Below are 21,388 nucleotides of genomic sequence, written 5' to 3'. Positions count from 1 at the left end.
TGTAGCCGCAGGCCTGTCCCAGTTCACTTCTCTCCAAAGCTTTTTCTCAGAAAAATGAGTCCACTGAACCAGATCAGGTTTCTAGGGGAGAAGGGCCTGGAGGTACTCCCGGAGGTCTGGCTTAATTATACTGGGTGTGTCGTTGGACGAGCCCGTGGAGGGGCAGCTTTTGTTAGCAAGCAACTCGAGCTCCTTGCTCTGCACGCCAAAATAAGTTTTGGAGAGACAAGAGCTGGTTCAGAAGATTGCTTTGCAAGGTTGAAATGCCAAGGTTACAGACCTGGGAGACCATTAAGATCCTAAAACCATGAAATTCAAATGGCATAAGCATCTATTCTGTCTCTAAGAGCACAATGGAGACATCCCCACCGATTTGGAAGAGTGTAAAAGTTTGGGGGCGGGGGGGAGCTTCGCCTTCCCGGAGGAAAGAACGCACCCGCGCAGCTACCTATACATGTGACCCTGCAATATCTCGGCTGGTGTAGAGCAGGGCTGTAGAGTTGATTATATTACAGTTTTAAGTAGACCCTCTGGCATTTGCAAATGCTCTAAGTCGTGTTTCCTCGGAGCCAGAATTTTGTGGTCTAGGTACCTTCAAATCTGGCTTATCTTTCCTAGAAATTTGTGGCAAAATACAGTCAACAACTGCAAACGGCCCATAGCTAGTGTGTGGTATAGATTTCACCAGCTCATTACTCGTATGCATCCTTCCTCTTTAAGCCCCGAGTGGAAGAGAATCGTTCCAGAGTCGACAAGGAGAGTAAGTTGCTAAGGGACCGTCTATTCCCTAAATCTATCCTCCCAAGGCTCACAGGTGATGCCTGAAATTAGGTCACCTAAGACACAACTTAGAAAACCGCTAAAAGATAAAGGAACGCAGTTACCATTAGAAAGATAGGTAAAAGACCAGTAAGCAGCTGGTAGTGTGGCCGAGCGGTCTAAGGCGCTGGATTAAGGTTCCAGTCTCTTCGGAGGCGTGGGTTCGAATCCCACCACTGCCAGAGTGAGACCCTTTAATGTTTAAGGTACACAGAGGGTGTTAATTCTTTCTTTTCTTAGAATTCTGACCCTGACCCTTTCCCAAGGAGATCAGTGATTGTGAAGTGTGAGCCCCTGGCTTGAGTTTAGGTTTTGAAGTTACCATACTTTTACCACTCAGTACATTTCAATATATCTTCAAAGATGAAGTTCACAAGTATGGTAGGGAAGTCAAGTGCAAGTCCTAGAAGAAAATGTAGTCAACTCTCCAACATATTGGCAGAGGCAGACTTCTTCCATAGGACTCCTAGAGTTCAGGAAATAAAACAAAAAATTAATAAATGGGATGACATCGAATTAAAAAGAACTTCTGCACAGCAAATAAGAATGTGAAGAAAGACCCCACGGACTGGAAGGAAATCTTTGCTAGCTACTCTTCTGACAGAGTCTTAATATTTAAAATATATAAAGAACTGAAAAAAATCTTAGCACACACACAAAAGAAAAACCAATCCAAAGAACAAACAAAACAAAACAAAAACAAATAACTCAATCAATAAATGGGCAAACTAACTAAACAGACACTTCTCAAAAGAAGAAATACAAATGGCAACAAATAAACTTATGCAAAAAGAAAAAAAAAAAATCCAACAACCCTAGCAATTAGGGAGATGCAAATCAAAACTACACTGAGATTTCATCTCACACCAGTTAGAATGTCTACCATCAAGAACACAAACAATAATAAATGCTGGAGAGGATGTGGGATTGTAAATCAGTACAACCAATTATCAAAATCAGTATGAAATTTTCTCAAAACACTAGGAATGGCACCACCATAGGACCTAGCTATACCACTTCTCAGTGTCTATCTTAAAGAATTAAAGTCATAATTCTATAGCAATACATGCATACTCGTGTTTATAGCACCACAATTCACAGTAGCCAAATTATGGAACCAGCCTAGGTGTCCATTAGAGGATAAATGAATAAAGAAAAGATGGTACACAATGAGGCACACAAAGGAGTTTTGTTCTGCCATAAAGAAGAATGAAATTATGACATTTGCAGGGAATGGGTGGAATTTGAAAGCATTATGTTAAGCAAATTAAACCAAACAAAAAGTCAAGTGTCAATATGTTTTCTTTCATTTGTGGATGTTAGGGAGGGAAAAGGAAAAGTGGAAGGGAGCAGAATCTCATAAAAATGGAAAGGAGGGGCTGGGGAGATAGCTCAGTCGGTAGAGTGCTTGCCTTGTAAGCACAAGGCCCTGGGTTCAATCCCCAGCACCACAAAAAAAAAAAAAAAAAAAAAAAAAAAAAAAAAAGCAACAAAAATGGAAAGGAGACCAGTAAAGAAAAGGGACAAAGGGGAGGAAGGAGGGGAGGAAAAGGGGAATACTGGAGAATGATAATGGTCAAATTATATGTAATATCATGTGCATGTATGGATATGCAGCAATGAACTCCACTATTATGTATAATTATAATGCATCAATAAAAGTATGGGGGGAAAGAAGCTGCTATCTGTTCATGTGACAGAAGAACTGATGTAAGGACTGAGTAGGGACAGGAAGTGGTGTTTGTTTTATTTCTTTTTCACATAAATGGACAGTCTGTGAGTCAAGTGGTAACCTCTTTGGCAAGAGTACAGGGCACAGACCCTGTGGTCTCTACTGTCTCCTGCGTACAGTCATGACTTTAGAATGGGCTCCTTCACTTCCCATTAATCTACTTCCTCTCCATTTCAGCCTCCCAATATTCAAGCCCCATTACTGTTTCCCAAGCAGTTTGTTCCCTTGCCTCTGTATCTTTTTCTACTGGGAGGTGGAGAGGAAGGAAAGTGAAAAGAAAGGAGAACAATGGGGCAAGACTCTCAGGAGATGAACTCAGCAAGGAGTCAATGCTCACAGGAGGAGGAATGTATTTCAACTCTGGCAGACTCGGATCAAGGACCATGACTGCTTCTCCATACTTGCCCTCAAGAGAACAAGAAAGTTTTGACTCACAATCAGAATTTCTATATGACATTTTCATCTTTTGAGCAATGTGTATAGTGTACTTGCAGACCAGTGTTGGGGGTTCCTACAGAGCGAATGGATGGAATTTGGTATCCATAGCAACCCAGATTGAATCTAGCTAAATTGTGTTTTCTCATTTTGTCTGAGGAGAGGTAGAGAAGGATAAAACACCTAAACAGGAGGATCCTCATTTAAGGGGGGTGACGAAAGAAAGGAGGTGGCTCATGCCCTAATAAGAGGCAATAAGAAAAATTTCAAGTTCCTTGCTGAAGTCTTGGTCTAGAGGTATGAGTTGGTTGACTCTCTTTTACTTAGGTTTACTCACTTAGAAAAATTGCAATCCTTACCTACATACAACATTCAGTCCCCACACTTACCTAAATGAACTAAACACAGAAAAAGTGATGCTGAACTGACCTCCACTTAAATTCATGACGGTAATCTCAAGTGTGTCTACATGAAAATCTTATTTTTTAATTTTATTTTATGTTGTGATACTGATTGAAACGAAGAGGATGGGTTGTACCACTGAGATACATCCCCACCCCTTTTTATTCTGAGACAGGTTTTCACTAAATTGCCTGGGCTGGCCTTGAACTTCTGATTCTCCTGTCTCAGCCTCCCAAGTCACTTGGATTACAGACATGTGCCACTGGACTCATGTGCAATCATTATTTTTCTCAGTCTCTTCACTGTACCATTCTAAAAGACTTTTATCCCTTCTCTTGTTTATTCAAAAGCCAAAACCCTCTCAGGCACTCTTACTTTTAGCTTTCTATTTCACTGAGAAAACATATGCAGTCATAGAACTATGATGACTATCTCCCAGCATCTTATCCTTCCTGTTTCTATGGATGTCCTGTCCAAGAGCCTAGCTCAAGCCATCCCTGCTATCTGTGTACTGGATGCCACTCCAAATGATTACCCAAGAGCATTCTTTCCATCAGTTTGCTGAATTGTTCCCAGCCTACCTGCGCACTGCTCTTAAGATCCTATTCGCAAAAATTGTGATGTCCAGGAGCAATAGGGGAGCAGCTACAAGACTCAGCTAATGTCAGTGGTCACTCCCAGGCTCTGCATAGCTCTTTCTAGGACTCTAAGTGGTGTAGAGCCGAAGTTTTAGTGCATGGCTGACATGTGAAAGCAGTGGTTTTGTTTCCTGTCCTTACTCCCTCCTCTTGGTTGGAGATGGTATCAAGATATACATACAATTAACAAATCAGTGATATTTGTTTTTTGTGGGGAACTGAGCTTGGCTTTAGGAGGCAGGGCCCTATCTTCCAGAAGTTTACTTTCTAGAAAGCCAGAACTTCTTTTCTCAAGCAAATAGTGATGCTCAACACATTTCATCTAGTCAATAAAATTTGGGGAAGAACTTGGAGTGTCCTTCAATGGTAGATAATACAGCCAAATGGCCTAAGATGCAGGATTTAGGTGCTGGTCACTAGGAGGAGTTCCCACTACTGCCAATGAGTCTAAATCATTTCAGAAAAATGATTCAACTATACCTCCCCCAATTTTTCCTATAAAGTTATTTTAACTATTAAAAAACACATACAAAATATTGTGACAAGTAGCAGGGAAAAGCTTCCAATCTAGCTAGGTATGTACCTTACTAATCCCCAATAGAAAGATATATACGTTTTTAAAAATTATTTTTCTATGAGTTATATTATGCATTATATATGTATATGAATGTATTTTATATGTGTAATTTCTTTTTGATTAAGACAAAATAGATGCAAGTTCTGTCATGAAACTCTCTGAAATATTACTGTCTCTAAAAAAACACTCCAAATAAAAAGCTAGGTATTTTTTCTTAGAAAAGTGGCTGATTTCAGAATCGGAGCAGAAAATAAGCAAGAATAGCATGGCAAAAAAGCAAGAATTCCTCCAAACTTTTGACATTTGGCAGTAATAAGTAATGGGTCATGTCAAAACACAGGACCAATTAAGTGGTTCACAGGAACCATTATAAACAAGATTCCATCGACTAGAAAGTAAACCATTTGATCACCAAAAGTCAAGCATACAGAAATACAGAAACTGATTAAATTATGTTGAATTTTTTAATATACCAATGTGCGTGGGTCCGTGTGTGTGTGTGTGTGCGCACGCGCGTGCACAGGTAACTGCGAACTTACTGAGAGCTCAAACAGGCTTCACGCATGACAGGCAAAGGTTTTACCAGTGAGCTATATCTCTAGCTCTATTAACACTTCTTTATTTCCCTTTTTCTTTCTTTCTTTTTTTTTTCTTTCTCTTTTTCTTTTCTTTCTTTCTTTTCTTTCTTTTTTTTTTTTTTTTTAGTATTCCCGGGGAGGTGCCAAGGCCTGTGCCTCCCTGGGATCTAGGCTGGGCGGATGGGAGAGTGAGGCCCTTTGGGGTGGGGAGTGGGCCCGCAAGTTATTGGGATCCCATCGGGATGGGGAAAGACTGGGTTTCAGGTTCAGGAGCCTCACCCCTCCCCCGTCGCCTACGTTCTATCCCTTTGGCCCTTTGGGGAAGCGCACAGGACCTGGTGGAGTATTGCGTTCCCTGCCCGCAGAGAAACACCACACCTGGTTGAAGTTTCAATGCTTTATTGCGCGCTGTCATTCTGCTTCTATTGTTTCTTTTTCTTATCCTCTTTTTCCCTCTCCCAGCAGGGAAGTTACAGACCTTATATAGGTAAAACCACCAATCAAAGGAGAGCACACGAGGGAAAAGCGTGGACAGATAAGGAGAACCAAGCAGGGCATACCGAGATCATGCGTTGTGCATGAGACCAGAGAACCAGTCATAAAGACTTCCTTAAAATGATGTCAGTTGTTTGTGCAAAAGTTAACTGCTCTGGCTCACCGCCAGGCGCCATCTTAGCCACACCTAGGGCCAGGGGTCCAGGGTACCCCGACAGTGGAGTAGGTTGGCGAGGAGAGGCAGGGAGCCTGGGCCCGCTGGGCGGTGCGGGGGTGCTGGGGCGCGGCCGGGCTGCCTCCCTGGGTCCTCTATCCCTGGTGCTGTGTCAGGGCCGGTGGCGGCGGAGCGGGCCAGAGGCCCCTTCCCCTAACGCTGTGTCGTCTCCGCCACACGTGGCACTGTGCGGGAGGTTCTGACCGCGCCAAGCATGGAGCGCTGGCGAGCGTGGTGTGCAGCGGGTCGTGGCCGCAGGGCATGGGCACGGGACACCGCGGGGACCAGGCACCGGCACTGGGGTCCTAGGGGCCAGGCTGCTAGGGACCGGTTGGGGCTCCCAGCGGACCCTGGCGAGCGGCTCCGGCTGCGCGCTTGGTGGCCATCCGCCTGCCGCTGCCCCATCTGCTTCTCTTGCTTTCCGCCCCGCCCGCCCGCCGGACGCAACCTTCCTGTGTGCCAGTCCCCACCGGGTCTCGGGGTCCTGCACCTCCCACGCCGCCTAGGCGCCACGCTCCTGGACTCTGCCCGGCAGAAAGGGGGAGGTAGCGGGGGTCGCGGAGGGGCAGGAGGCCAGGAGCCTAAGGACGCCAGAGCCCTGCGCCCTGCTGTGGGCATCTTGGAGGACTCCGCGGAGCCGGGTCCCGCCGCGTTCCAGGGCGTGCCAGGCAGACCCTCTGGACACGGGCGGCTCCCACGCCGCAAGGGGTGTGCTGGGCCCTGCGGGCCTGGACTGAGCCGGTCTGGGCAGGGCAGGGCGGGGCGGGGCGGGGCGGGGCGGGGCGGGGCAGGGCTACCTCCAAGCAAAGGGAGACAGAGAGACGGGACCTCGCTCCCTCGGGCCTGGAGCCTCCCCGCGAGCTGGCCTCCCCCGTTTGCACAAAGCCAGAGGACCCAGCCCTGCCAGTGTGCACCCTTCGATAGCTCAGCTGGTAGAGCGGAGGACTGTAGACTGGACAGACAGCTGTGGACATCCTTAGGTCGCTGGTTCGATTCCGGCTCGAAGGACGTGCCCCACGCTTTTGCGCGCACGCACGCGCCCAGGCCCGCCTCACCTCAAGCCGGCCCGGCCGCAGCCCCACCTTCTGGGCCCAGAGCGGGAGAAGCCTCTGGGCACCACTCACCTCCCGCCGCCTGGGCTGCCCTGCCGGCTGCCGCCAGCGAACGCCACCGGCCGGCCCATCCTTCCCCGGCTGCGCGAGGTGGAAAAACGCGGTCCCCACCCATGCTTCCAGATGCTGCCAGAAGCCACCCACCACCCGTGTCTCCCCAAGCCGGACCCCCGTGCCCCGCTGCCTCCCGCCGTCCCTGGCACGCACCCGGGATCCTGCACTTTTAACCACAAGGCACTCCCACGGCGCCTCAGCGCCTGGCCTCTGACGACACCGACACCCGGGCAGGCAGGCTTCCCTGCCACTCAGCCCTTCCCACCTCCTGCACCCGGGACTTGGCCCCTGAGAGTCACCGGCGCCCATGTGCGTGCTAAAGAATCACCATGCCACCCGGCCTGAGAACCCACGGCCCTCCCTCTCTGCTCCATGGGGGGGTGGGGGGTGGGGACCTCGAGTCAGGTGCCCCAATCTCCAGTCTGCCCCGCTCTGTCACTCTTTCATCTCCTTAAATTCCCACCAGCCCCTGCCACCTCTCCTTTCTTCTGTCAGTCTTGTCCATCGCCCCCCCCCCCACCGCCACAGTCATTTTCTACCCCCCTCCCCCCACACTCCTCCACCCCAGCCCATCACTCAGTTGCTGTCTTTGTCCCCCAATCTGACGCCTGTCCCGGTTCCCGTCTCTCTCTGCCTGTTTGTGTAGGAACGTGTAGTCGGATGAAGGAGGAAAATGTTCATGCCACCTTGGTTAGGGGGCCATGGCATGTGCTCTGTTTGCCCTTTAGGCTTAAGAAGAGGGTGTGCCCCTCCTGTCCACATGCCACCAGCCTCACGTTTCCGTTTCCTGAACCTTGACACATATGAATGGAGATGCTGGAGGTCTCTGTGGTCCTGCTGCCTGAGCCAGCACAGCCCAGGTTCTGCTCCTCACCTCTGGAAGGTGGCAAAAGCCCGTGTTGCCCTTGTCCTGCCAGGGGTGAGCTGAGGCTGAGTGAGAAGGAGTGAGAGTAAAGGGAGATTGTCCCCCATGCCCGCCAAGAAGCCCACGGTGAGGGGGAGCTCATGGCTCAAAGGCCGGCAGCCAAGGGACCTTTGCCCTTGTCTTGCAAAGGGCACGGAATCTCACCCTCCTACTGAGACCACTGGTCTGGTGGGTCCTAGCAGCTTGGGACCTTGGGCGCCCAGATGGAAGTGAAGCCTGGCAAAAGAGGTGCTGGGAGAAGCCAGAGAGTGTGCAGGGGGCGATGGGTGGGCTAGGGCCATCAGGAGGGGATGGGGCAGGGGTGCCCATGGGGAACACCAGAAGAGTGTGCCTTGGTCTCAGCCTGTCCCCTAGAAGGTATGTCCAGAGCCTGATGTGCACAGGGAACCGGTCACGGACAGGATGGTCAGTGGACCCTGCATGGGGAGGCGGGGGGCGGGGGTGTGCAGCTCTCTGAAACCTGGGGACCTGAGGGAAAGGGAAAGGGGAAGGGGAAGAGTCCTGGACCCCCATATCCCCTGGGCGCTTGAACGGTCTCATGGAGTGCATGGGTGTGTGAGAGAGACAGAGCTTGGTGGGCAGGGCCGGGAGGGGGGGGGGCTGGGGCGGGGGGAGTGTGGTTTCTTCTGAGCCTGGAACGGGGTTTACCTGAAACTGAAGGGCTGGAGCGAGGGCTTTGTTCCCTTCGGAACATCCTTCGGAGCCCGGCACCCTTTGTGGGCACCCCACCGCCCAACACTGTGTGCCCACCTCTGAGCGAAAGGCATCGAGTGCCAGTGCCAGTACCCGTGCTAGGGTGAGCCTGTGACACCTGCACTGCCTGGCAGGACCCAATAGTCATGTGGCCAGAGAGAGTCCCCCACTGGAGTGAGCCCATGTACAGAGGCCAGGCGGCAGGGTGCCAAGGTAGAAGGAAAGGCCTTCTGGGAATCACCCCTCACCTGGCCACTGGGTCCCGACATCTGGCTTTGTTGCTGGAGGGTAGAGCGGGGTGGTCCCTGGAGGCTGCTCTTGCTGCCCCGCCCCCCTCTGTGGCTGGCTGGGCAGCTGAGAGGCACTGGGTTTTGGGAAGTCCCTGGAGCCGGGCTCCTCCCTTCTCAGGGTGGGTGGGGGTTTGGTGTGGGGCTGGCAGTGCAGGGTTGGGGTTTCTCCCAGGGCGAAGGGACCTTGGAGGCTGGAGGCGCAGGCAGGCCCCGCCTGCCAGGGGCATGGCCACACTCGGGGTAGTGATGTTCCCCGGGGAGGTGCCAAGGCCTGGGCCTCCCTGGGATCTAGGCTGGGCGGATGGGAGAGGGAGGCCCTTTGGGGTGCGGACGGGGCCTGCAATTTATTGGGATCCCATCGGGATGGGGAAAGTCTGGGTTCCAGGGTCAGGAGCCCCACCCCTCCCCCGACGCCTACGTTCTGTCCCTTTGGCCCTTTGGGGAAGCGCACAGGACCTGGTGGAGGAGGTTGGCGAGGAGAGGCAGGGAGCCTGGGCCCGCTGGGCGGTGCGGGGGTGCTGGGGCGCGGCCGGGCTGCCTCCCTGGGTCCTCTATCCCTGGTGCTGTGTCAGGGCCGGTGGCGGCGGAGCGGGCCAGAGGCCCCTTCCCCTAACGCTGTGTCGTCTCCGCCACACGTGGCACTGTGCGGGAGGTTCTGACCGCGCCAAGCATGGAGCGCTGGCGAGCGTGGTGTGCAGCGGGTCGTGGCCGCAGGGCATGGGCACGGGACACCGCGGGGACCAGGCACCGGCACTGGGGTCCTAGGGGCCAGGCTGCTAGGGACCGGTCGGGGCTCCCAGCGGACCCTGGCGAGCGGCTCGGGCTGCGCGCTAGGTGGCCATCCGCCTGCCGCTGCCCCATCTGCTTCTCTTGCTTTCCGCCCCGCCCGCCCGCCGGACGCAACCTTCCTGTGTGCCAGTCCCCACCGGGTCTCGGGGTCCTGCACCTCCCACGCCGCCTAGGCGCCACGCTCCTGGACTCTGCCCGGCAGAAAGGGGGAGGTAGCGGGGGTCGCGGAGGGGCAGGAGGCCAGGAGCCTAAGGACGCCAGAGCCCTGCGCCCTGCTGTGGGCATCTTGGAGGACTCCGCGGAGCCGGGTCCCGCCGCGTTCCAGGGCGTGCCAGGCAGACCCTCTGGACACGGGCGGCTCCCACGCCGCAAGGGGTGTGCTGGGCCCTGCGGGCCTGGACTGAGCCGGTCTGGGCAGGGCAGGGCGGGGCGGGGCGGGGCGGGGCAGGGCTACCTCCAAGCAAAGGGAGACAGACAGACGGGACCTCGCTCCCTCGGGCCTGGAGCCTCCCCGCGAGCTGGCCTCCCCCGTTTGCACAAAGCCAGAGGACCCAGCCCTGCCAGTGTGCACCCTTCGATAGCTCAGCTGGTAGAGCGGAGGACTGTAGACTGGACAGACAGCTGTGGACATCCTTAGGTCGCTGGTTCGATTCCGGCTCGAAGGACGTGCCCCACGCTTTTGCGCGCACGCACGCGCCCAGGCCCGCCTCACCTCAAGCCGGCCCGGCCGCAGCCCCACCTTCTGGGCCCAGAGCGGGAGAAGCCTCTGGGCACCACTCACCTCCCGCCGCCTGGGCTGCCCTGCCGGCTGCCGCCAGCGAACGCCACCGGCCGGCCCATCCTTCCCCGGCTGCGCGAGGTGGAAAAACGCGGTCCCCACCCATGCTTCCAGATGCTGCCAGAAGCCACCCACCACCCGTGTCTCCCCAAGCCGGACCCCCGTGCCCCGCTGCCTCCCGCCGTCCCTGGCACGCACCCGGGATCCTGCACTTTTAACCACAAGGCACTCCCACGGCGCCTCAGCGCCTGGGCCTCTGACGACACCGACACCCGGGCAGGCAGGCTTCCCTGCCACTCAGCCCTTCCCACCTCCTGCACCCGGGACTTGGCCCCTGAGAGTCACCGGCGCCCATGTGCGTGCTAAAGAATCACCATGCCACCCGGCCTGAGAACCCACGGCCCTCCCTCTCTGCTCCATGGGGGGATGGGGGGTGGGGACCTCGAGTCAGGTGCCCCAATCTCCAGTCTGCCCCGCTCTGTCACTCTTTCATCTCCTTAAATTCCCACCAGCCCCTGCCACCTCTCCTTTCTTCTGTCAGTCTTGTCCATCGCCCCCCCCCCCACCGCCACAGTCATTTTCTACCCCCCTCCCCCCACACTCCTCCACCCCAGCCCATCACTCAGTTGCTGTCTTGTCCCCCAATCTGACGCCTGTCCCGGTTCCCGTCTCTCTCTGCCTGTTTGTGTAGGAACGTGTAGTCGGATGAAGGAGGAAAATGTTCATGCCAGCTTGGTTAGGTGGCCATGGCATGTGCTCTGTTTGCCCTTTAGGCTTAAGAAGAGGGTGTGCCCCTCCTGTCCACATGCCACCAGCCTCACGTTTCCGTTTCCTGAACCTTGACACATATGAATGGAGATGCTGGAGGTCTCTGTGGTCCTGCTGCCTGAGCCAGCACAGCCCAGGTTCTGCTCCTCACCTCTGGAAGGTGGCAAAAGCCCGTGTTGCCCTTGTCCTGCCAGGGGTGAGCTGAGGCTGAGTGAGAAGGAGTGAGAGTAAAGGGAGATTGTCCCCCATGCCCGCCAAGAAGCCCACGGTGAGGGGGAGCTCATGGCTCAAAGGCCGGCAGCCAAGGGACCTTTGCCCTTGTCTTGCAAAGGGCACGGAATCTCACCCTCCTACTGAGACCACTGGTCTGGTGGGTCCTAGCAGCTTGGGACCTTGGGCGCCCAGATGGAAGTGAAGCCTGGCAAAAGAGGTGCTGGGGAGAAGCCAGAGAGTGTGCAGGGGGCGATGGGTGGGCTAGGGCCATCAGGAGGGGATGGGGCAGGGGTGCCCATGGGGAACACCAGAAGAGTGTGCCTTGGTCTCAGCCTGTCCCCTAGAAGGTATGTCCAGAGCCTGATGTGCACAGGGAACCGGTCACGGACAGGATGGTCAGTGGACCCTGCATGGGGAGGCGGGGGCGGGGGTGTGCAGCTCTCTGAAACCTGGGGACCTGAGGGAAAGGGAAAGGGGAAGGGGAAGAGTCCTGGACCCCCATATCCCCTGGGCGCTTGAACGGTCTCATGGAGTGCATGGGTGTGTGAGAGAGACAGAGCTTGGTGGGCAGGGCCGGGAGGGGGGGGGGGCTGGGGGGGGGGAGTGTGGTTTCTTCTGAGCCTGGAACGGGGTTTACCTGAAACTGAAGGGCTGGAGCGAGGGCTTTGTTCCCTTCGGAACATCCTTCGGAGCCCGGCACCCTTTGTGGGCACCCCACCGCCCAACACTGTGTGCCCACCTCTGAGCGAAAGGCATCGAGTGCCAGTGCCAGTACCCGTGCTAGGGTGAGCCTGTGACACCTGCACTGCTGGCAGGACCCATAGTCATGTGGCCAGAGAGAGTCCCCCACTGGAGTGAGCCCATGTACAGAGGCCAGGCGGCAGGGTGCCAAGGTAGAAGGAAAGGCCTTCTGGGAATCACCCCTCACCTGGCCACTGGGTCCCGACATCTGGCTTTGTTGCTGGAGGGTAGAGCGGGGTGGTCCCTGGAGGCTGCTCTTGCTGCCCCGCCCCCCTCTGTGGCTGGCTGGGCAGCTGAGAGGCACTGGGTTTTGGGAAGTCCCTGGAGCCGGGCTCCTCCCTTCTCAGGGTGGGTGGGGGTTTGGTGTGGGGCTGGCAGTGCAGGGTTGGGGTTTCTCCCAGGGCGAAGGGACCTTGGAGGCTGGAGGCGCAGGCAGGCCCCGCCTGCCAGGGGCATGGCCACACTCGGGGTAGTGATGTTCCCCGGGGAGGTGCCAAGGCCTGGGCCTCCCTGGGATCTAGGCTGGGCGGATGGGAGAGGGAGGCCCTTTGGGGTGCGGACGGGGCCTGCAATTTATTGGGATCCCATCGGGATGGGGAAAGTCTGGGTTCCAGGGTCAGGAGCCCCACCCCTCCCCCGACGCCTACGTTCTGTCCCTTTGGCCCTTTGGGGAAGCGCACAGGACCTGGTGGAGGAGGTTGGCGAGGAGAGGCAGGGAGCCTGGGCCCGCTGGGCGGTGCGGGGGTGCTGGGGCGCGGCCGGGCTGCCTCCCTGGGTCCTCTATCCCTGGTGCTGTGTCAGGGCCGGTGGCGGCGGAGCGGGCCAGAGGCCCCTTCCCCTAACGCTGTGTCGTCTCCGCCACACGTGGCACTGTGCGGGAGGTTCTGACCGCGCCAAGCATGGAGCGCTGGCGAGCGTGGTGTGCAGCGGGTCGTGGCCGCAGGGCATGGGCACGGGACACCGCGGGGACCAGGCACCGGCACTGGGGTCCTAGGGGCCAGGCTGCTAGGGACCGGTCGGGGCTCCCAGCGGACCCTGGCGAGCGGCTCGGGCTGCGCGCTAGGTGGCCATCCTCCTGCCGCTGCCCCATCTGCTTCTCTTGCTTTCCGCCCCGCCCGCCCGCCGGACGCAACCTTCCTGTGTGCCAGTCCCCACCGGGTCTCGGGGTCCTGCACCTCCCACGCCGCCTAGGCGCCACGCTCCTGGACTCTGCCCGGCAGAAAGGGGGAGGTAGCGGGGGTCGCGGAGGGGCAGGAGGCCAGGAGCCTAAGGACGCCAGAGCCCTGCGCCCTGCTGTGGGCATCTTGGAGGACTCCGCGGAGCCGGGTCCCGCCGCGTTCCAGGGCGTGCCAGGCAGACCCTCTGGACACGGGCGGCTCCCACGCCGCAAGGGGTGTGCTGGGCCCTGCGGGCCTGGACTGAGCCGGTCTGGGCAGGGCAGGGCGGGGCGGGGCGGGGCGGGGCAGGGCTACCTCCAAGCAAAGGGAGACAGAGAGACGGGACCTCGCTCCCTCGGGCCTGGAGCCTCCCCGCGAGCTGGCCTCCCCCGTTTGCACAAAGCCAGAGGACCCAGCCCTGCCAGTGTGCACCCTTCGATAGCTCAGCTGGTAGAGCGGAGGACTGTAGACTGGACAGACAGCTGTGGACATCCTTAGGTCGCTGGTTCGATTCCGGCTCGAAGGACGTGCCCCACGCTTTTGCGCGCACGCACGCGCCCAGGCCCGCCTCACCTCAAGCCGGCCCGGCCGCAGCCCCACCTTCTGGGCCCAGAGCGGGAGAAGCCTCTGGGCACCACTCACCTCCCGCCGCCTGGGCTGCCCTGCCGGCTGCCGCCAGCGAACGCCACCGGCCGGCCCATCCTTCCCCGGCTGCGCGAGGTGGAAAAACGCGGTCCCCACCCATGCTTCCAGATGCTGCCAGAAGCCACCCACCACCCGTGTCTCCCCAAGCCGGACCCCCGTGCCCCGCTGCCTCCCGCCGTCCCTGGCACGCACCCGGGATCCTGCACTTTTAACCACAAGGCACTCCCACGGCGCCTCAGCGCCTGGGCCTCTGACGACACCGACACCCGGGCAGGCAGGCTTCCCTGCCACTCAGCCCTTCCCACCTCCTGCACCCGGGACTTGGCCCCTGAGAGTCACCGGCGCCCATGTGCGTGCTAAAGAATCACCATGCCACCCGGCCTGAGAACCCACGGCCCTCCCTCTCTGCTCCATGGGGGGGGTGGGGGGTGGGGACCTCGAGTCAGGTGCCCCAATCTCCAGTCTGCCCCGCTCTGTCACTCTTTCATCTCCTTAAATTCCCACCAGCCCCTGCCACCTCTCCTTTCTTCTGTCAGTCTTGTCCATCGCCCCCCCCCACCCGCCACAGTCATTTTCTACCCCCCTCCCCCCACACTCCTCCACCCCAGCCCATCACTCAGTGCTGTCTTTGTCCCCCAATCTGACGCCTGTCCCGGTTCCCGTCTCTCTCTGCCTGTTTGTGTAGGAACGTGTAGTCGGATGAAGGAGGAAAATGTTCATGCCAGCTTGGTTAGGTGGCCATGGCATGTGCTCTGTTTGCCCTTTAGGCTTAAGAAGAGGGTGTGCCCCTCCTGTCCACATGCCACCAGCCTCACGTTTCCGTTTCCTGAACCTTGACACATATGAATGGAGATGCTGGAGGTCTCTGTGGTCCTGCTGCCTGAGCCAGCACAGCCCAGGTTCTGCTCCTCACTCTGGAAGGTGGCAAAAGCCCGTGTTGCCCTTGTCCTGCCAGGGGTGAGCTGAGGCTGAGTGAGAAGGAGTGAGAGTAAAGGGAGATTGTCCCCCATGCCCGCCAAGAAGCCCACGGTGAGGGGGAGCTCATGGCTCAAAGGCCGGCAGCCAAGGGACCTTTGCCCTTGTCTTGCAAAGGGCACGGAATCTCACCCTCCTACTGAGACCACTGGTCTGGTGGGTCCTAGCAGCTTGGGACCTTGGGCGCCCAGATGGAAGTGAAGCCTGGCAAAAGAGGTGCTGGGGAGAAGCCAGAGAGTGTGCAGGGGGCGATGGGTGGGCTAGGGCCATCAGGAGGGGATGGGGCAGGGGTGCCCATGGGGAACACCAGAAGAGTGTGCCTTGGTCTCAGCCTGTCCCCTAGAAGGTATGTCCAGAGCCTGATGTGCACAGGGAACCGGTCACGGACAGGATGGTCAGTGGACCCTGCATGGGGAGGCGGGGGGCGGGGGTGTGCAGCTCTCTGAAACCTGGGGACCTGATGGGAAAGGGAAAGGGGAAGGGGAAGAGTCCTGGACCCCCATATCCCCTGGGCGCTTGAACGGTCTCATGGAGTGCATGGGTGTGTGAGAGAGACAGAGCTTGGTGGGCAGGGCCGGGAGGGGGGGGGGCTGGGGCGGGGGGAGTGTGGTTTCTTCTGAGCCTGGAACGGGGTTTACCTGAAACTGAAGGGCTGGAGCGAGGGCTTTGTTCCCTTCGGAACATCCTTCGGAGCCCGGCACCCTTTGTGGGCACCCCACCGCCCAACACTGTGTGCCCACCTCTGAGCGAAAGGCATCGAGTGCCAGTGCCAGTACCCGTGCTAGGGTGAGCCTGTGACACCTGCACTGCCTGGCAGGACCCCAATAGTCATGTGGCAGAGAGAGTCCCCCACTGGAGTGAGCCCATGTACAGAGGCCAGGCGGCAGGGTGCCAAGGTAGAGGAAAGGCCTTCTGGGAATCACCCCTCACCTGGCCACTGGGTCCCGACATCTGGCTTTGTTGCTGGAGGGTAGAGCGGGGTGGTCCCTGGAGGCTGCTCTTGCTGCCCCGCCCCCCTCTGTGGCTGGCTGGGCAGCTGAGAGGCACTGGGTTTTGGGAAGTCCCTGGAGCCGGGCTCCTCCCTTCTCAGGGTGGGTGGGGGTTTGGTGTGGGGCTGGCAGTGCAGGGTTGGGGTTTCTCCCAGGGCGAAGGGACCCTTGGAGGCTGGAGGCGCAGGCAGGCCCCGCCTGCCAGGGGCATGGCCACACTCGGGGTAGTGATGTTCCCCGGGGAGGTGCCAAGGCCTGGGCCTCCCTGGGATCTAGGCTGGGCGGATGGGAGAGGGAGGCCCTTTGGGGTGCGGACGGGGCCTGCAATTTATTGGGATCCCATCGGGATGGGGAAAGTCTGGGTTCCAGGGTCAGGAGCCCCACCCCTCCCCCGACGCCTACGTTCTGTCCCTTTGGCCCTTTGGGGAAGCGCACAGGACCTGGTGGAGGAGGTTGGCGAGGAGAGGCAGGGAGCCTGGGCCCGCTGGGCGGTGCGGGGGTGCTGGGGCGCGGCCGGGCTGCCTCCCTGGGTCCTCTATCCCTGGTGCTGTGTCAGGGCCGGTGGCGGCGGAGCGGGCCAGAGGCCCCTTCCCCTAACGCTGTGTCGTCTCCGCCACACGTGGCACTGTGCGGGAGGTTCTGACCGCGCCAAGCATGGAGCGCTGGCGAGCGTGGTGTGCAGCGGGTCGTGGCCGCAGGGCATGGGCACGGGACACCGCGGGGACCAGGGCACCGGCACTGGGGTCCTAGGGGCCAGGCTGCTAGGGACCGGTCGGGGCTCCCAGCGGACCCTGGCGAGCGGCTCGGGCTGCGCGCTAGGTGGCCATCCGCCTGCCGCTGCCCCATCTGCTTCTCTTGCTTTCCGCCCCGCCCGCCCGCCGGGACGCAACCTTCCTGTGTGCCAGTCCCCACCGGGTCTCGGGGTCCTGCACCTCCCACGCCGCCTAGGCGCCACGCTCCTGGACTCTGCCCGGCAGAAAGGGGGAGGTAGCGGGGGTCGCGGAGGGGCAGGAGGCCAGGAGCCTAAGGACGCCAGAGCCCTGCGCCCTGCTGTGGGCATCTTGGAGGACTCCGCGGAGCCGGGTCCCGCCGCGTTCCAGGGCGTGCCAGGCAGACCCTCTGGACACGGGCGGCTCCCACGCCGCAAGGGGTGTGCTGGGCCCTGCGGGCCTGGACTGAGCCGGTCTGGGCAGGGCAGGGCGGGGCGGGGCGGGGCGGGGCAGGGCTACCTCCAAGCAAAGGGAGACAGAGAGACGGGACCTCGCTCCCTCGGGCCTGGAGCCTCCCCGCGAGCTGGCCTCCCCCGTTTGCACAAAGCCAGAGGACCCAGCCCTGCCAGTGTGCACCCTTCGATAGCTCAGCTGGTAGAGCGGAGGACTGTAGACTGGACAGACAGCTGTGGACATCCTTAGGTCGCTGGTTCGATTCCGGCTCGAAGGACGTGCCCCACGCTTTTGCGCGCACGCACGCGCCCAGGCCCGCCTCACCTCAAGCCGGCCCGGCCGCAGCCCACCTTCTGGGCCCAGAGCGGGAGAAGCCTCTGGGCACCACTCACCTCCCGCCGCCTGGGCTGCCCTGCCGGCTGCCGCCAGCGAACGCCACCGGCCGGCCCATCCTTCCCCGGCTGCGCGAGGTGGAAAAACGCGGTCCCCACCCATGCTTCCAGATGCTGCCAGAAGCCACCCACCACCCGTGTCTCCCAAGCCGGACCCCCGTGCCCCGCTGCCTCCCGCCGTCCCTGGCACGCACCCGGGATCCTGCACTTTTAACCACAAGGCACTCCCACGGCGCCTCAGCGCCTGGGCCTCTGACGACACCGACACCCGGGCAGGCAGGCTTCCCTGCCACTCAGCCCTTCCCACCTCCTGCACCCGGGACTTGGCCCCTGAGAGTCACCGGCGCCCATGTGCGTGCTAAAGAATCACCATGCCACCCGGCCTGAGAACCCACGGCCCTCCCTCTCTGCTCCATGGGGGGGTGGGGGGTGGGGACCTCGAGTCAGGTGCCCCAATCTCCAGTCTGCCCCGCTCTGTCACTCTTTCATCTCCTTAAATTCCCACCAGCCCCTGCCACCTCTCCTTTCTTCTGTCAGTCTTGTCCATCGCCCCCCCCCCACCGCCACAGTCATTTTCTACCCCCCTCCCCCCACACTCCTCCACCCCAGCCCATCACTCAGTTGCTGTCTTTGTCCCCCAATCTGACGCCTGTCCCGGTTCCCGTCTCTCTCTGCCTGTTTGTGTAGGAACGTGTAGTCGGATGAAGGAGGAAAATGTTCATGCCACCTTGGTTAGGGGGCCATGGCATGTGCTCTGTTTGCCCTTTAGGCTTAAGAAGAGGGTGTGCCCCTCCTGTCCACATGCCACCAGCCTCACGTTTCCGTTTCCTGAACCTTGACACATATGAATGGAGATGCTGGAGGTCTCTGTGGTCCTGCTGCCTGAGCCAGCACAGCCCAGGTTCTGCTCCTCACCTCTGGAAGGTGGCAAAAGCCCGTGTTGCCCTTGTCCTGCCAGGGGTGAGCTGAGGCTGAGTGAGAAGGAGTGAGAGTAAAGGGAGATTGTCCCCCATGCCCGCCAAGAAGCCCACGGTGAGGGGGAGCTCATGGCTCAAAGGCCGGCAGCCAAGGGACCTTTGCCCTTGTCTTGCAAAGGGCACGGAATCTCACCCTCCTACTGAGACCACTGGTCTGGTGGGTCCTAGCAGCTTGGGACCTTGGGCGCCCAGATGGAAGTGAAGCCTGGCAAAAGAGGTGCTGGGGAGAAGCCAGAGAGTGTGCAGGGGGCGATGGGTGGGCTAGGGCCATCAGGAGGGGATGGGGCAGGGGTGCCCATGGGGAACACCAGAAGAGTGTGCCTTGGTCTCAGCCTGTCCCCTAGAAGGTATGTCCAGAGCCTGATGTGCACAGGGAACCGGTCACGGACAGGATGGTCAGTGGACCCTGCATGGGGAGGCGGGGGGCGGGGGTGTGCAGCTCTCTGAAACCTGGGGACCTGAGGGAAAGGGAAAGGGGAAGGGGAAGAGTCCTGGACCCCCATATCCCCTGGGCGCTTGAACGGTCTCATGGAGTGCATGGGTGTGTGAGAGAGACAGAGCTTGGTGGGCAGGGCCGGGAGGGGGGGGGGCTGGGGCGGGGGGAGTGTGGTTTCTTCTGAGCCTGGAACGGGGTTTACCTGAAACTGAAGGGCTGGAGCGAGGGCTTTGTTCCCTTCGGAACATCCTTCGGAGCCCGGCACCCTTTGTGGGCACCCCACCGCCCAACACTGTGTGCCCACCTCTGAGCGAAAGGCATCGAGTGCCAGTGCCAGTACCCGTGCTAGGGTGAGCCTGTGACACCTGCACTGCCTGGCAGGACCCAATAGTCATGTGGCCAGAGAGAGTCCCCCACTGGAGTGAGCCCATGTACAGAGGCCAGGCGGCAGGGTGCCAAGGTAGAAGGAAAGGCCTTCTGGGAATCACCCCTCACCTGGCCACTGGGTCCCGACATCTGGCTTTGTTGCTGGAGGGTAGAGCGGGTGGTCCCTGGAGGCTGCTCTTGCTGCCCCGCCCCCCTCTGTGGCTGGCTGGGCAGCTGAGAGGCACTGGGTTTTGGGAAGTCCCTGGAGCCGGGCTCCTCCCTTCTCAGGGTGGGTGGGGGTTTGGTGTGGGGCTGGCAGTGCAGGGTTGGGGTTTCTCCAGGGCGAAGGGACCTTGGAGGCTGGAGGCGCAGGCAGGCCCCGCCTGCCAGGGGCATGGCCACACTCGGGGTAGTGATGTTCCCCGGGGAGGTGCCAAGGCCTGGGCCTCCCTGGGATCTAGGCTGGGCGGATGGGAGAGGGAGGCCCTTTGGGGTGCGGACGGGGCCTGCAATTTATTGGGATCCATCGGGATGGGGAAAGTCTGGGTTCCAGGGTCAGGAGCCCCACCCCTCCCCCGACGCCTACGTTCTGTCCCTTTGGCCCTTTGGGGAAGCGCACAGGACCTGTGGAGGAGGTTGGCGAGGAGAGGCAGGGAGCCTGGGCCCGCTGGGCGGTGCGGGGGTGCTGGGGCGCGGCCGGGCTGCCTCCCTGGGTCCTCTATCCCTGGTGCTGTGTCAGGGCCGGTGGCGGCGGAGCGGGCCAGAGGCCCCTTCCCCTAACGCTGTGTCGTCTCCGCCACACGTGGCACTGTGCGGGAGGTTCTGACCGCGCCAAGCATGGAGCGCTGGCGAGCGTGGTGTGCAGCGGGTCGTGGCCGCAGGGCATGGGCACGGGACACCGCGGGGACCAGGCACCGGCACTGGGGTCCTAGGGGCCAGGCTGCTAGGGACCGGTCGGGGCTCCCAGCGGACCCTGGCGAGCGGCTCGGGCTGCGCGCTAGGTGGCCATCCGCCTGCCGCTGCCCCATCTGCTTCTCTTGCTTTCCGCCCCGCCCGCCCGCCGGACGCAACCTTCCTGTGTGCCAGTCCCCACCGGGTCTCGGGGTCCTGCACCTCCCACGCCGCCTAGGCGCCACGCTCCTGGACTCTGCCCGGCAGAAGGGGGAGGTAGCGGGGGTCGCGGAGGGGCAGGAGGCCAGGAGCCTAAGGACGCCAGAGCCCTGCGCCCTGCTGTGGGCATCTTGGAGGACTCCGCGGAGCCGGGTCCCGCCGCGTTCCAGGGCGTGCCAGGCAGACCCTCTGGACACGGGCGGCTCCCACGCCGCAAGGGGTGTGCTGGCCCTGCGGGCCTGGACTGAGCCGGTCTGGGCAGGGCAGGGCGGGGCGGGGCGGGGCGGGGCAGGGCTACCTCCAAGCAAAGGGAGACAGAGAGACGGGACCTCGCTCCCTCGGGCCTGGAGCCTCCCCGCGAGCTGGCCTCCCCCGTTTGCACAAAGCCAGAGGACCCAGCCCTGCCAGTGTGCACCCTTCGATAGCTCAGCTGGTAGAGCGGAGGACTGTAGACTGGACAGACAGCTGTGGACATCCTTAGGTCGCTGGTTCGATTCCGGCTCGAAGGACGTGCCCCACGCTTTTGCGCGCACGCACGCGCCCAGGCCCGCCTCACCTCAAGCCGGCCCGGCCGCAGCCCCACCTTCTGGGCCCAGAGCGGGAGAAGCCTCTGGGCACCACTCACCTCCCCGCCGCCTGGGCTGCCCTGCCGGCTGCCGCCAGCGAACGCCACCGGCCGGCCCATCCTTCCCCGGCTGCGCGAGGTGGAAAAACGCGGTCCCCACCCATGCTTCCAGATGCTGCCAGAAGCCACCCACCACCCGTGTCCTCCCCAAGCCGGACCCCCGTGCCCCGCTGCCTCCCGCCGTCCCTGGCACGCACCCGGGATCCTGCACTTTTAACCACAAGGCACTCCCACGGCGCCTCAGCGCCTGGGCCTCTGACGACACCGACACCCGGGCAGGCAGGCTTCCCTGCCACTCAC

General features: G+C 59.9%; 6 non-coding genes across 6 annotated transcripts; all 6 read left to right on the top strand.

The window, feature by feature from the left end:
* The first annotated feature begins 919 nt into the window (after positions 1–919).
* Trnal-aag (transfer RNA leucine (anticodon AAG)) lies at positions 920–1,001 on the top strand. The gene has a single exon. It is a non-coding gene; the product is annotated as a tRNA-Leu (tRNA).
* A 5,803-nt stretch (positions 1,002–6,804) lies between these two features.
* On the top strand, positions 6,805–6,898 carry Trnay-gua (transfer RNA tyrosine (anticodon GUA)). The gene is made up of 2 exons: positions 6,805–6,841; positions 6,863–6,898. It is a non-coding gene; the product is annotated as a tRNA-Tyr (tRNA).
* Positions 6,899–10,324: 3,426 nt separating this feature from the next.
* Trnay-gua (transfer RNA tyrosine (anticodon GUA)) lies at positions 10,325–10,418 on the top strand. The gene is made up of 2 exons: positions 10,325–10,361; positions 10,383–10,418. It is a non-coding gene; the product is annotated as a tRNA-Tyr (tRNA).
* Positions 10,419–13,842: 3,424 nt separating this feature from the next.
* On the top strand, positions 13,843–13,936 carry Trnay-gua (transfer RNA tyrosine (anticodon GUA)). Its single transcript has 2 exons — positions 13,843–13,879; positions 13,901–13,936. It is a non-coding gene; the product is annotated as a tRNA-Tyr (tRNA).
* Positions 13,937–17,365: 3,429 nt separating this feature from the next.
* On the top strand, positions 17,366–17,459 carry Trnay-gua (transfer RNA tyrosine (anticodon GUA)). The gene is made up of 2 exons: positions 17,366–17,402; positions 17,424–17,459. It is a non-coding gene; the product is annotated as a tRNA-Tyr (tRNA).
* Positions 17,460–20,878: 3,419 nt separating this feature from the next.
* On the top strand, positions 20,879–20,972 carry Trnay-gua (transfer RNA tyrosine (anticodon GUA)). Its single transcript has 2 exons — positions 20,879–20,915; positions 20,937–20,972. It is a non-coding gene; the product is annotated as a tRNA-Tyr (tRNA).
* The last annotated feature ends 416 nt before the right edge of the window (positions 20,973–21,388 follow it).

The sequence above is a fragment of the Sciurus carolinensis genome, chromosome 2 (genome assembly GCF_902686445.1).
Source record: "Sciurus carolinensis chromosome 2, mSciCar1.2, whole genome shotgun sequence".
NCBI lineage: Eukaryota > Metazoa > Chordata > Mammalia > Rodentia > Sciuridae > Sciurus > Sciurus carolinensis.
The sequence above is the reverse complement of the archived record's forward strand: the minus strand, read 5'-3'. Positions and strand labels throughout refer to the sequence as shown.